The sequence below is a fragment of the Podarcis tiliguerta genome, assembly GCF_965153285.1.
Source record: "Podarcis tiliguerta genome assembly, chromosome: 5".
Classification (NCBI taxonomy): Eukaryota; Metazoa; Chordata; class Lepidosauria; order Squamata; family Lacertidae; genus Podarcis; species Podarcis tiliguerta.
This window is the reverse complement of record NC_139538.1, coordinates 83,271,414-83,282,855: the sequence shown is the minus strand read 5'-3', so window position 1 is coordinate 83,282,855 and position 11,442 is coordinate 83,271,414. Positions and strand designations below refer to the sequence as shown.

The following is an 11,442-nucleotide window of genomic DNA, read 5'->3' as shown; positions in this document are numbered from 1 at the left end:
AGCCGCTTCTGGTGAACCAGAGCAGTGCACAGAAACGCCGTTTACCTTCCTGCCAGAGAGGTACCTATTTATCTACTTGCACTTTTTGGTGTGCTATCGAACGGCTAGGTTGGCAGGAGCAGGGACCGAACAACAGAAGCTCACCCTGTTGCAGGGATTCGAACCGCCGACCTTCTGATCGGCAAGCCCTAGGCTCTGTGGTTTAGACCACAGTGCCACCCGCATCCCAGAGAAATCTTTAGAAGCAGGTAAAAAAAACTAAGAGTGGCACTAATAGTTTCATTAAGTTTCATTAAGGATAAAATACAAATGTTGGTTAGGGTTACAGTCACAAGTGCATTTGCATGGGAGAATAGACACTCTCCAGCTCAGGGCAGAGTGTGCATGTGGACTTATCTTCCAGGGAGACTAGCCCTCTCAACAGCATCCAAAGGGAAATAAAAATAATTCTTTGTATATCAGCTATTGCTTCCTCCTCTTCCTTTCTTTGAGTCACTGACCAAGCCCTTCCTCAATTTTTCCTCCCTGACTGAGCTGTTCGTATCCTCTCCACCCTTCCTTTGTGACCACAAGGGGATTTCTCCCCCCCCCCCCCAATCTCAAACTGGAGGACGGCACGGGGGGAAACCTAAAGAAAGTGAGAAAGGATGCTGTTGGGGCCAGGGTGCTATACGCACAGTAAAACAGTTAGTCAGTGATCGTGGGATGTGCTCAAGCAGGCTGGGTAAAAGGGATGGCATTTTCAGCAAGGGATTTGCCCTCTGGTTATCTGATATAAGGTTTTCCCAGTATTAGGTGTAAGGGAAAGCATATCTTCCCTGCCTAATGTGGGGAAGGGAGGCACTTTAGGGCCCCCAAGTTATTAAGTAGGGGGCTGGGACCCCTCAATTTTGAGCGGTAACATCGCACATGATGTCAGCATTTCGCACTACATCCCTGAGCAGCAACATCGCACATGACGTCACCACGAGCCACTTCAGCACATTGTGCAATGTTGTGACGTCAGCGAGTCAACCCCGGAACTGGTTCTCAATGCCACAGTGCGATTCCTGGCATGAAATAAGAATAAATTGAATGTATGTACTAAGAATAAAGGGAAGCATCTCTGGTCAAGTACAAAATGCATGTCTCTCGTAATTATCTAACATCCCCACAAGGGCTTTGAAATATACTCAGAGTCGAGAGTGGACTTCATGCTCTTTATTCAGCTCATAGTGGTGAGGAGGAATGAATGTCCCCCTAAAGTATCTGCTTTATATACATTATTTACACAGTGGGCTGCACGTGATTGGCTAATTCCGGAATTCTCCTGTAGGCCAATCAGGTTGTGGATTCACTTCCACCTGGAGCTGGATTGGGTGGCTCCTGTGGACCAATCAGACTGCTGCATTCTGAATCCTATTGTTCTAGGACCAATCAGACTGCTGCATTTTGGATCCTATTGTTCTAGGACCAATCAGACTGCTGCATTTTGGATCCTATTCAACTCACTACATAACAGGCTTCTTGATCAGAGACCTTTTGCTTCTAGACCCGCTTGAATAATCTCAGCACTTCCTCTTCTAGCGCTGGATTTTTTTGTGCTGCTGTTAGAATGGTTGGGCATCGAAGCAAACCGCTGCAGGTTACAAACAGGGTGACACGCCACCCCCAACTTGTTGCGTTCGCAGTGTCCGCTAGAGCTAAGCCTTGCATTCCAACACATCAGGAGTGGCCAGTCGAAAGCAAACAGCAAAATGGTTGCTAGGCCTCAGGGCAGGAAAGTATCTTGCTGTTCATTCAGTCAATTGCACCTGAGAGGGTGGAGAGACAGGTGAGCTCTCTCCGCTGTCAGGTGCTGACATCCTCAGACTGTCAGCTCTGGACCACTCCCGTTCACCCCAGAGATGTTCCACAGCTGGATTTTTAAGGACCTGCCCCAAACCCTCTGCACATCCACACATAAATGTGTTGTAAACACCCTGGTGTGGCTCCCCTTGGTTACATATACAGCCGAATAAGACAACAACATAACCCCCGCCCCAGGATAGCTCAGTTGGAGCATGGTGCTAAGAACACCAAGGTCGCAGGTTTGATCCCCATATGGGACAGCTGCCTATTCCTGCATTGCACTAGATGATTCTCAAGGTCCCTTCCAACACTATGATTCTATGCTATGGTTAATTTGACCCTACCAACGCTTGACCAATGAGGAATTTGTCAGCAAATGGCAGAAAACCATGGCTAAAAAAAGCCACCTCTATTGGTCTGTCACCCCCCCCCCCAACTGTATTGCCTGGGTTATGAAGGTGCCCAAAAGATGTTAAAGCAAAGATTATGGGACAATGCACACAGTGACTTGCGATCTCAATCACACGCAGTCTGCAGTCCACTGGCAGTAGGAGTACAATATGGGCATGTCTTTAAGTTAACATCTTACATTAAAAACCTGACAGTACCAAACTATCGAAGGCTTTTCACCAAAGCCAGACTAAACTTCTTTCCTTCTGCAGTGTTGGATGGCAGGTTGAGAGGAGTTCCCTACCAGGACAGACTTTGCTCGTGGGCTCAAGACATCAATTCCATAAAACATATTTTGTTGCACTGTGCAAAATATGAGCAAGCCAGGGCTGAACTGATACTACCCTTGTTGATACCTTTCCCGGGAAAATCAGAGGCTCACTATGTCAGGTTCCTATTGGAAGACCGGACAAACGCTAGAACATTAGCAGTGGCAAAGTTTTTATCGGTGGTTGCAAGAACCAATGATCCCTATATTCTGAACAAAATGCTTGTTTAACCTGGAGGTAGGCTGTATGAATTGTGTATTGCTTTGTAACAATTTGTTGGGTCTCTGGACTGTAATAAAGATTGTTGTTGTTGTTAATTTGACCCAACAACCCCCACTCTATCAGATGCCCGAACAAAACTCATTGCAGTCAACTGAATGCAACCAACCATGCCCTGGGCTCTCCAGCCTCTTGCACTACCAACAAAAACAAACAAATAATAACCTATCCACGCAATGCTGACACAAAAACTCAGCACATCTGCTATGCAAAGATCATTATCCCCTCTTCTTTCTCCCCACAACCTCACAATGCCTGTGGCAGTAGCATCTCACACCGAATGCAACTGACCTGTGGAAAATTTGTTAAAGATTGGAAACCGCTCAGATTTTTTTGTGCAAAGATGAAAACGAAATAATGATATCTGGATTTGAGGACTGAAGATAATGTTTTTTTTTTTTATAGAAAGTGGCTTTGTTGGGTGTTATATTATGGATTGAAGAAAGTGAATATTGTTTTTATATAGCAGACAGGTGAAGAATCAGAAGTTCTTTGCTTTCCGAATCTTATTTTTCTGCCTCTCTCTTTTAACCTCTTTAATATTCTTTTTAAAAATTTCTTTCTTGTTCTTTATCTATTCCCCCACCTCCTTTTGTGCTTTTATTGTATCTAGATAAAAAAACTTGGTTTGGTTTAAAAAAAAAATCAGGAAAAGATATTAAGGTTTATAAACCTTGATTTAAAAAATATTTAAAAAGAGAGAAAGGAACACTTACCTGACAGGGGAGACACCTTGATCATGAAGGTGGTTTTCCCAGGGTGAGGCTCATCCATTGCACTCCGGGTGTGCTGACCCCTGCGATTTCCCCAAATGCGGGAAACTCGACTGCATAATTTGTGGTAGTGGGGAGGAAAAAACCACACACACACACACACACACAGAGAGAGAGAGAGAGAGAGAGAGAGGACTCCATGAATTGAAAACAGAGGTATTATATGTACCTTTGTTATCCATGATAATTTTTCAATAAAAACAAATAAGAAAGAAAGAAAGAAAGAAAGAAAGAAAGAAAGAAAGAAAGAAAGAAAGAAAGGGGTTTCAAATTTGGCCAGCTTGTGCATAACTAGCCAGAGCCTTGACCAAGAATGCTGGTGTCTCTCAATACAGTGGTACCTCGGGTTACATACGCTTCAGGTTACAGACTCCGCTAACCCAGAAATAGTGCTTCAGGTTAAGAACTTTGCTTCAGGATGAGAAGCGGCGGCAGCAGCAGGCCCCATTAGCTAAAGTGGTGCTTCAGGTTAAGAACAGTTTCAGGTTAAGTACGGCCCTCCGGAACGAATTAAGTACTAAACCCGAGGTACCACTGTCACCATTCATGGCTTCCTGAACGGGGCTGCTCCATTTGCCTAGCAGATCAGTGCATGTGAGCAGGGCTTTTTTTTCCTAGAGAAGAAGGTGCCGGAACGCACCTCCCTCAGAAGACCCGCCCCAGAGCCCTGGGGGAGGGGTGGTCTCCTCACCCGCCAGAGGCTCGTTGAGGTTGCTCGGCTGAGGCGAAAGGAGCCATCTTCGCCTCAGCTGAGCGGCTTAATGAGCCCCACCCTCCGCACCTGCCAGTCTCACGCGTGAGCCGGAGCAGCATGGGGGACTCGCTCGGCCGAGAGCGGAGAGGCTTCTGCACCTGGCTGAGTAGTTAATGAGCCCCCCCCCCCGTCAGCTCATGAGTAGCAGCAATGCAAGGCTTCAGTGCCTCAGCTGAGCAGCCTAACGAGGGCCCCACCCCCACGTTTCTCCGGCTCGTGGGGGAGGGGGCTTGCTCAGCTGAGGCAAGGCTTTCCCGGGCGCCAGCTGTTAGCTGGGGGCCCGAAGAGCCTCAGCAAAGCCCCGCTGCACCTCCGGCTCATTACTTACCACACTTTTCTGTGTATAAGATGCGGGGGTTTTTTATTTACCGTATTTTTCGCTCTATAAGACGCACTTTTTTTAATAATATTTTTTATTAAGGTTTTTACATAAAAGGAAAAAACAAAAGAAAAATACAAAAATACAAAAACAACAATACAGAAAAAACAAATAAAAACAATTCCATTTTCATAATATTCCTTGCGTTTACTTATTTCCCAGACTTCCCCACACCTCCCCTCACTGTATTCCAGTCCAAATATTTAATCAGCAAATCCCTTCCCTCTATCTTAACTTAATCTTAATATCTTAATATATCTTAATCTTATCTTAATATCTTAATATGTTAGACCTTTTAATTTTATCCCTTTTAACCTTCAAATTTTCCATACTCCTTCACCACTTTGTTGCTAATAACCTTTTAACCTCCATCCGATGTCATTCTAACATTCATTAATCTTATAATATTTCTGTAAATAGTCTTTAAATTTCTTCCAATCTTCTTCCACCGTCTCTTCTCCCTGGTTTCTGATTCTGCCAGTCATTTTTGCCAATTCCATATAGTCCATCACTTTCATCTGCCATTCTTCCAGAGTGGGTAGTTCTTGTGTCTTCCAATACTGCTTGATGAGTGTTCTTGCTGCTGTTGTGGCATACATAAAGAAAGTTCTATCCTTCTTTAACACCAATTGGCCGACCATGCCCAGGAGAAAGGCCTCTGGTTTCTTCTGGAAGGTGTATTTAAACACCTTTTTCGTTTCATTATAAATCATTTCCCAGAAGGTCTTAATCCTTGGGCACGTCCACCAAAGGTGAAAAAAAAGTACCTTCAATTTCTTTACATTTCCAGCATTTATTGTCGGGAAAGTGATAGATTTTTGCTAGCTTGACTGGTGTCATGTACCACCTGTATATCATTTTCATAATATTCTCTCTTAAGGCATTACATGCCGTGAATTTCATTCCGGCTCATTACTTACCACACAGATGTGGGGTTTTTTTATTTACCGTATTTTTCGCTCTATGACGCACTTTTTCCCCTTCAAAAATTAAGGGGAAATGTGTGTGCATCTTATGGAGCGAATGCAGGCTCCTTGGCTTCAGCGATAGCAACACGAAGCCTCCGAAGCACAGAGGGAGAACTCCCCCGCGCTCCAGAGGCTTCGCGTTGCTTTCGCTGAAGCCGCCTGAAGCCCCCAGAGCGCAGCGGTGCACACCGATCCCTCTTGCTCTCCAGGCTTCGCTTTGCTGGAGAGGCGCTGCAAAAATTCTCCCCCTCTCTGCGCAGCGCCCCTTCAGCGAAGCGGGAGGAGAGCTGGAAGGGGCTCCATTTCTCCTGCCGCTTCGCTGAAGGGGTGCTGAGCAGAGATGGGGAGAATTTTTTTCCCTGTTCTCCCCCTCCTATGGTCCGGTGCGTCCTATAGAGCGAAAAATACGGTAAATATTATGTTAAAAATTGGGGGTTGTCTTATACACAGATAGTTCATTGGGGGGACGTGGGATTGGTTGGTGCCGCGAGGCGGAGATTGTCAGCGGCTACTAGGAGTGCTATTGGTGGCTGCAGCAAGGGCTGGTGTTGATTGGCTGCCGCTGCGGCAATTGGGCGGGCGATTGGCAGCTTCTGCCGGCGAGGGGACAGGCGATAGGCGGCTTTTGTGGTGCATGTGAGTGGCAGCATAGGTCAGGCGGGTGAGCGGTTTTCGGCAATCCCTCCTAAAAAAAGGGTGACACCCCCAAGAAAAGCTCAGCAACTCTGGGCAATATTTTCTTAATTTGGAGTCCCCCAAAATAGGGGGCATCTTATACATGAGGCCATGTTATACACGGAAAAATATGGTACTTACTTACTTACTGAGTTTATATACCGTCCTATACCCGGAGATCTCAGGGCAGTTCACAGAAAAGATCACGACATATATAATCAGAATAAAAACAACAACCCAATAACACCACCCTGCACAGAAAAGAGCCACATTTTAAAAGCGTATAGGATGCCAAACAGATCAACCAAAAAATTGTCCAGTAGCACATGAAAGCTTATACCAAGAACAAACTTAGTTGGTCTCTAAGGTGCTACTGGACACTTCTTTATTTTTATTTTTTAATATATTTTGACTGCGTTCATCAGACCAACACGGCTACCTACCTGAATCTAGATCAACCAAAGGCCTGGCTACAAAGGGACGTTTTTTGCCTGGTGCCTAAAGGTGTGGAATGAAGGCGCCAGGCAAACTTCCCTAGAGAGAGCATTCAGCAGATGGGAAGCCACTGCAGAGAAGGCCTGTTCTCATGTTGCCACCTCGAGGAGGGCCTCAGAAGATGATCTCAGGGTCTGGGTAGATTCATATGGAAAGAGGCTACCCTTGAGCTATTGCAGTCCTGAGACCCTCTCCAGAGCCCGTAGAGGGTGTCCTCGTGAGCCAGAGACGTTGTGGGGCTTTGCTGAGGCTGGTCAGGTCTCCCCCTGCCCCACCTCCGGCGCCCAGCTGAGAAATGCCGGAACACTGTCCTGGCACGTGCCAGCTGAAAAAACAACCCCTGAGTGTGAGATAGATGCCCTTTTTCAGTTGGAAAGTAGAGGAAGGAGCCCTGATCCTATGGCCAATGTGGTATTACTGAGCAGTGGCAGGACTTTGTGGCAGAAGACCAGGGCTCCTCTCAGCAGAATGAGCAAAAGCTCCAGCACCCCACATGAAGCAGGGTTTGCTTGTTCCATTTCGGAGTGATGCCCTTTGCCATCTTAAGTCGCACAAGGGCCTGAAAGACCATTAAGTCCTGAGTCTAAAATGAATGAATGGTACTGCCAATACACCCGGCAGCGAGGGAGCAAAACTGCAGCAGCAGACCCTGTCTCCAGCTTCTAGGGATTCCTTATAGCACCGTCTGCACAATGCCTTTAAAGCATAATCATGCCACATGGATTCCCAGGATTCTGGGAACTCTAGCTGCTAAGGATGCTAAGAGTTGCCAGGAGTTGCCACGAGACCCCGTATTCCCCTCAGAGAGCTACAATTCCCACAGTTCCCTGGGAAAAGGGGTCTATTGTTAAAACTGCTCTCAGAAGTGTAACTTTGTGAGGGGAATAGGGGTCTCCTAACAACTCTTGTCACCCATAGTAAAGAACTAGTTCCCAGCAACCTTACTAAACCACAGTTCCCTGCAGTCTCCATAATTACTTAAGTGTTATGAGTCCTTCCAGTGTAGACTTGACCACGGACTCACACAGTTTGCATATAACTGCTGGTTTCTTTGTCATGGGATTGTATGTTTTTACCCCCATCCCCACTTCTTCTTTCCATCTGAGCCAGAAGCAGCATTCTGGGGTTATTAACAAACAGGAATAAGGTGAACTGAAACTTCATCGGGAAACATCAGCACATTACATAAGGCCGTTCAGTTATGCCAGCTCCCTTTGGGAATTCCAGCTGAAGCAAAGGTTCAGCGTTTACCAACGCTGTGTTTTGGAATTTGCTATGTAGGTTTTCTCTTTCTGAGCAATGCACTGGAAGGAACTGCTGAGTCAGCTGCAGCATGGTGTTTTAGAGATTTTAGAGGTCTCCACCACACTGGAGGTTTTTTTAATTTGTTGTTGTTGTTGTTGTTTAGTCGTTTAGTCGTGTCCGACTCTTCGTGACCCCATGGACCAGAGCACGCCAGGCACTCCTATCTTCTACTGCCTCCCGCAGTTTGGTCAAACTCATGCTGGTAGCTTCGAGAACACTGTCCAACCATCTCATCCTCTGTCATCCCCTTCTCCTTGTGCCCTCCATCTTTCCCAACATCTCTTCTCATGAGGTGGCCAAAGTATTGGAGCCTCACCTTCAGGATCTGTCCTTCCAGTGAGCACTCAGGGCTGATTTCTTTAAGAATGGAGAGGTTTGTTCTTCTTGCAGTCCATGGGACTCTCAAGAGTCTCCTCCAGCACCATAATTCAAAAGCATCAATTCTTTGGTGATCAGCCTTCTTTATGGTCCAGCTCTCACTTCCACACATCACTATTTAATTTTTTTATTTAGTGATAAAAGATTGCTGTATCCAAATTCCCAATCATGTTTGCTTTCAAGAGAACCATCTGTGGAATCAGAGATAATACACAGGGCCTGGTCCAGCCAAACTCAAACTCAAAATCAGTCGCTGATTTAAATGGTTTTGATGTCTTGTTGATTTAAAAAGGTTAAGTATGGGCTTAATTTCTCCGTTTTAAATGAGCAGAATTTAAAAGAGCTTGTATGTGGCTGGATGGTGCCCAGTTTTAAAGAAACAATCAGATGCGACCTTTGCTGATGAGGCATGAGATCAGCATTCAGGAATTCCGAAGTCATTTTCACTTGAGATTAATCGTAATGATTCACATTTGTTTCATCAGAGGCCTTACCTCCAGGTGTGTTTACCAAATGAGGAGCAGCGGGCATCTATTAGGAGCAGGAACATCTTGGCAGTGGCACCAAAGATGTGGAATGCCCTCCCTGAGGGAGGAACCAGTCACAGACACAATGCAGTTTTAGATGGCAGCCAAAAAAGAAAGAAAAAAGGCTTTTTTGTTAAGCATTTAAGCTAACTTATTTGCTATGGTATTAAGGTTCACTCTTTGCTGCTTCTAGTTTTTGGCATCCTTATCATCGTTTCGTTATTGAAATGTTTTCTTGCAGTATTCAATGCAAATGTAGATCACGAATAAGAGAAAACCAATGTATATTATCAACAAACCCCATATAACATGTTAAAACTTTATTGGGGTGCAAATAGTCTGCAAAACCCCGATGTGCTTTGTAAAAAAAAAAAAAGTGAAATGTTTGGTGTTGGATAAGATAAATAATCTTCACAGTAGCTCATGGCGTCTTCCCCCTTCTTCCCCCACCTCTAATTTTCAAAAGGTTGCGTAACACACAGCTTGTGGGGAGGGGGGGGGGACAGCATCTTGTATGGTCAATTGGTCTTTAATGGCTGGCACTGAGTTCTCCTTGTGTTCTTAATGGCCTCGCTATCAGCTATTTCCTGAACAGGAGAACTGGTTCTACCTGTATTTTTCACTGGCACGGCATCTTCCCTTCATAATAATAATTTAAAAAACCAGCTAAATTCTAAAGCTTTCTTAATTTCTAACATTCACTAACTCTAGCAGTTATGGGTGCCCTGGCACCCACAAACTCTGTTATCCCAAATCTGTAACATCATCATTTATTATTATTATTATTATTATTATTATTATTATTAAAATACCGTATTTTTCGCTCTATAAGACACACTTTCTCCCTCCTAAAAAGTAAGGGGAAATGTGTATGTGTCTTACGGAGTGAATGCAGGCGGGAGGCTCTGCTCAGCGCTCCCTTTAAAGAGCCACGTGGAGCGTGTGTGTGGCTCTTGGGGGCTTTGAAAAGCTCCCAAGAGCCGTACACACACTCCGCACGCTCTTTAAATGGAGCATGGCTCTTGGGGGAGCCTTCCTACTGTTGCCCGGAAGAGGCTGCGCGTGGCTATCCCATAAGCCAGGACAGCAAGAGGGATCGCCAGGCAGCGATCCCGCTTGCTGTCCTAGCTTCTGCCCTAGCTGCATGCAGCCTCTTCCGGGCAGAGGGAGCCTTCATCCCCCTGCCCTGGAGAGGCTGCGAGCGGCTATCCCAGAAGCCAGATCCCTCTTGCTGTTCTGGCTTCTGGGATTCAGAATATTCCCCCCCCCTTGTTTTCCTCCTCCAAAAACTAGGTGCGTCTTGTGGTCTAGAACGAAAAATACGGTATTTTAGGGGTGGCCTAGGCTAGGGTGTGGCTGCTTGTCTTTGGTTTGGAGATTAAAATAAATGTGACAGTGATTTAGTTTACGGACTCTTTCTTCAGAAACTGGGGTGTTGCATTTATGAACCCGGATCTCTCTTCCAAGCACAGATCTTTCTTTAAAAAAGATTGTCTCAGATTAGAAGACAAACTACACAGTGGGCACCAAAGGAGAAAATGTTAATTTTTAAATAATATTAGCTCTGGCCTGTAGTGACACTTGAAGGGCCGGTCTACCATTGCTTTCAGTGAAATGCTGTTTTCTTAATAAGGTACAGTGGTACCTGGGGTTACATACGCTTCAGGTTACATACGCTTCAGGTTACAGACTCTGCTAACCCAGAAATAGTACCTCGGGATAAGAACTTTGCTTCAGGATGAGAACAGAAATCGTGCGGCGGCAGCGCAGCAGCAGCAGGAGGCCCCATTAGCTAAAGTGGTGCTTCAGGTTAAGAACAGTTTCAGGTGACGAACAGACCTCCGGAACGAATTAAGTACTTAACCTGAGGTACCAATGTATTCAAGGCAATTATATATACCTAGATGCTTAATTTGGGACGTGAAACATGGGAAAGGCCACTGTTGGAAGTTCTGCCTGACAATTTTTCAGGTTTAGTTACACAGCAGAAACATTCAGTTTACTCAAACCATAACTTCCCTGCCAAGTCTCTAGGACAAACCAGGGCTTATCTTTCAGCTGCTGCGGAAAGTAACGCTTGCAGGGCTTTGATCCAAGGAGAGATCCGTTGCCAAATAAATAGCTGAGCAAAGAGCTTGAAGTAACAGAATTTATGTACAAAGTGATAGGTGCCATTCGTTCCGATCCACAAGCACATCTTTCCTCCCATGCCAGATTCTTTAAGAGGCTGCTGTTATTTGGATCATTAAAAAGGGTTAAGGTTCCTCTGATTTAATCCAGCTCCCTCACTCTCTCTCTCTGCATCCTGGAGTACTGAATTACTATGAAGGCAGTGGAAGCAGTTCGTGTGGGGAGGCACA

General features: G+C 45.5%; 1 long non-coding RNA gene across 2 annotated transcripts in view; it reads right to left on the bottom strand.

Moving 5' to 3' along the window:
- Positions 1-1,212: 1,212 nt before the first annotated feature.
- LOC310677580 overlaps positions 1,213-11,442 on the bottom strand; it is a 16,188-nt gene continuing 5,958 nt past the window's right edge. Inside the window, exons 1-3 of one of the 2 annotated variants that reach the window (XR_014511299.1) lie at positions 9,050-9,167; positions 3,545-3,654; positions 1,213-1,793 (exon numbers count right to left, since the gene is read on the bottom strand). This is a non-coding gene — a long non-coding RNA (uncharacterized lncRNA). Of the gene's footprint in view, positions 1,794-3,544; positions 3,655-9,049; positions 9,168-11,442 lie in introns of those variants that run through there. The other variant, XR_014511298.1, reaches the window with a different exon arrangement.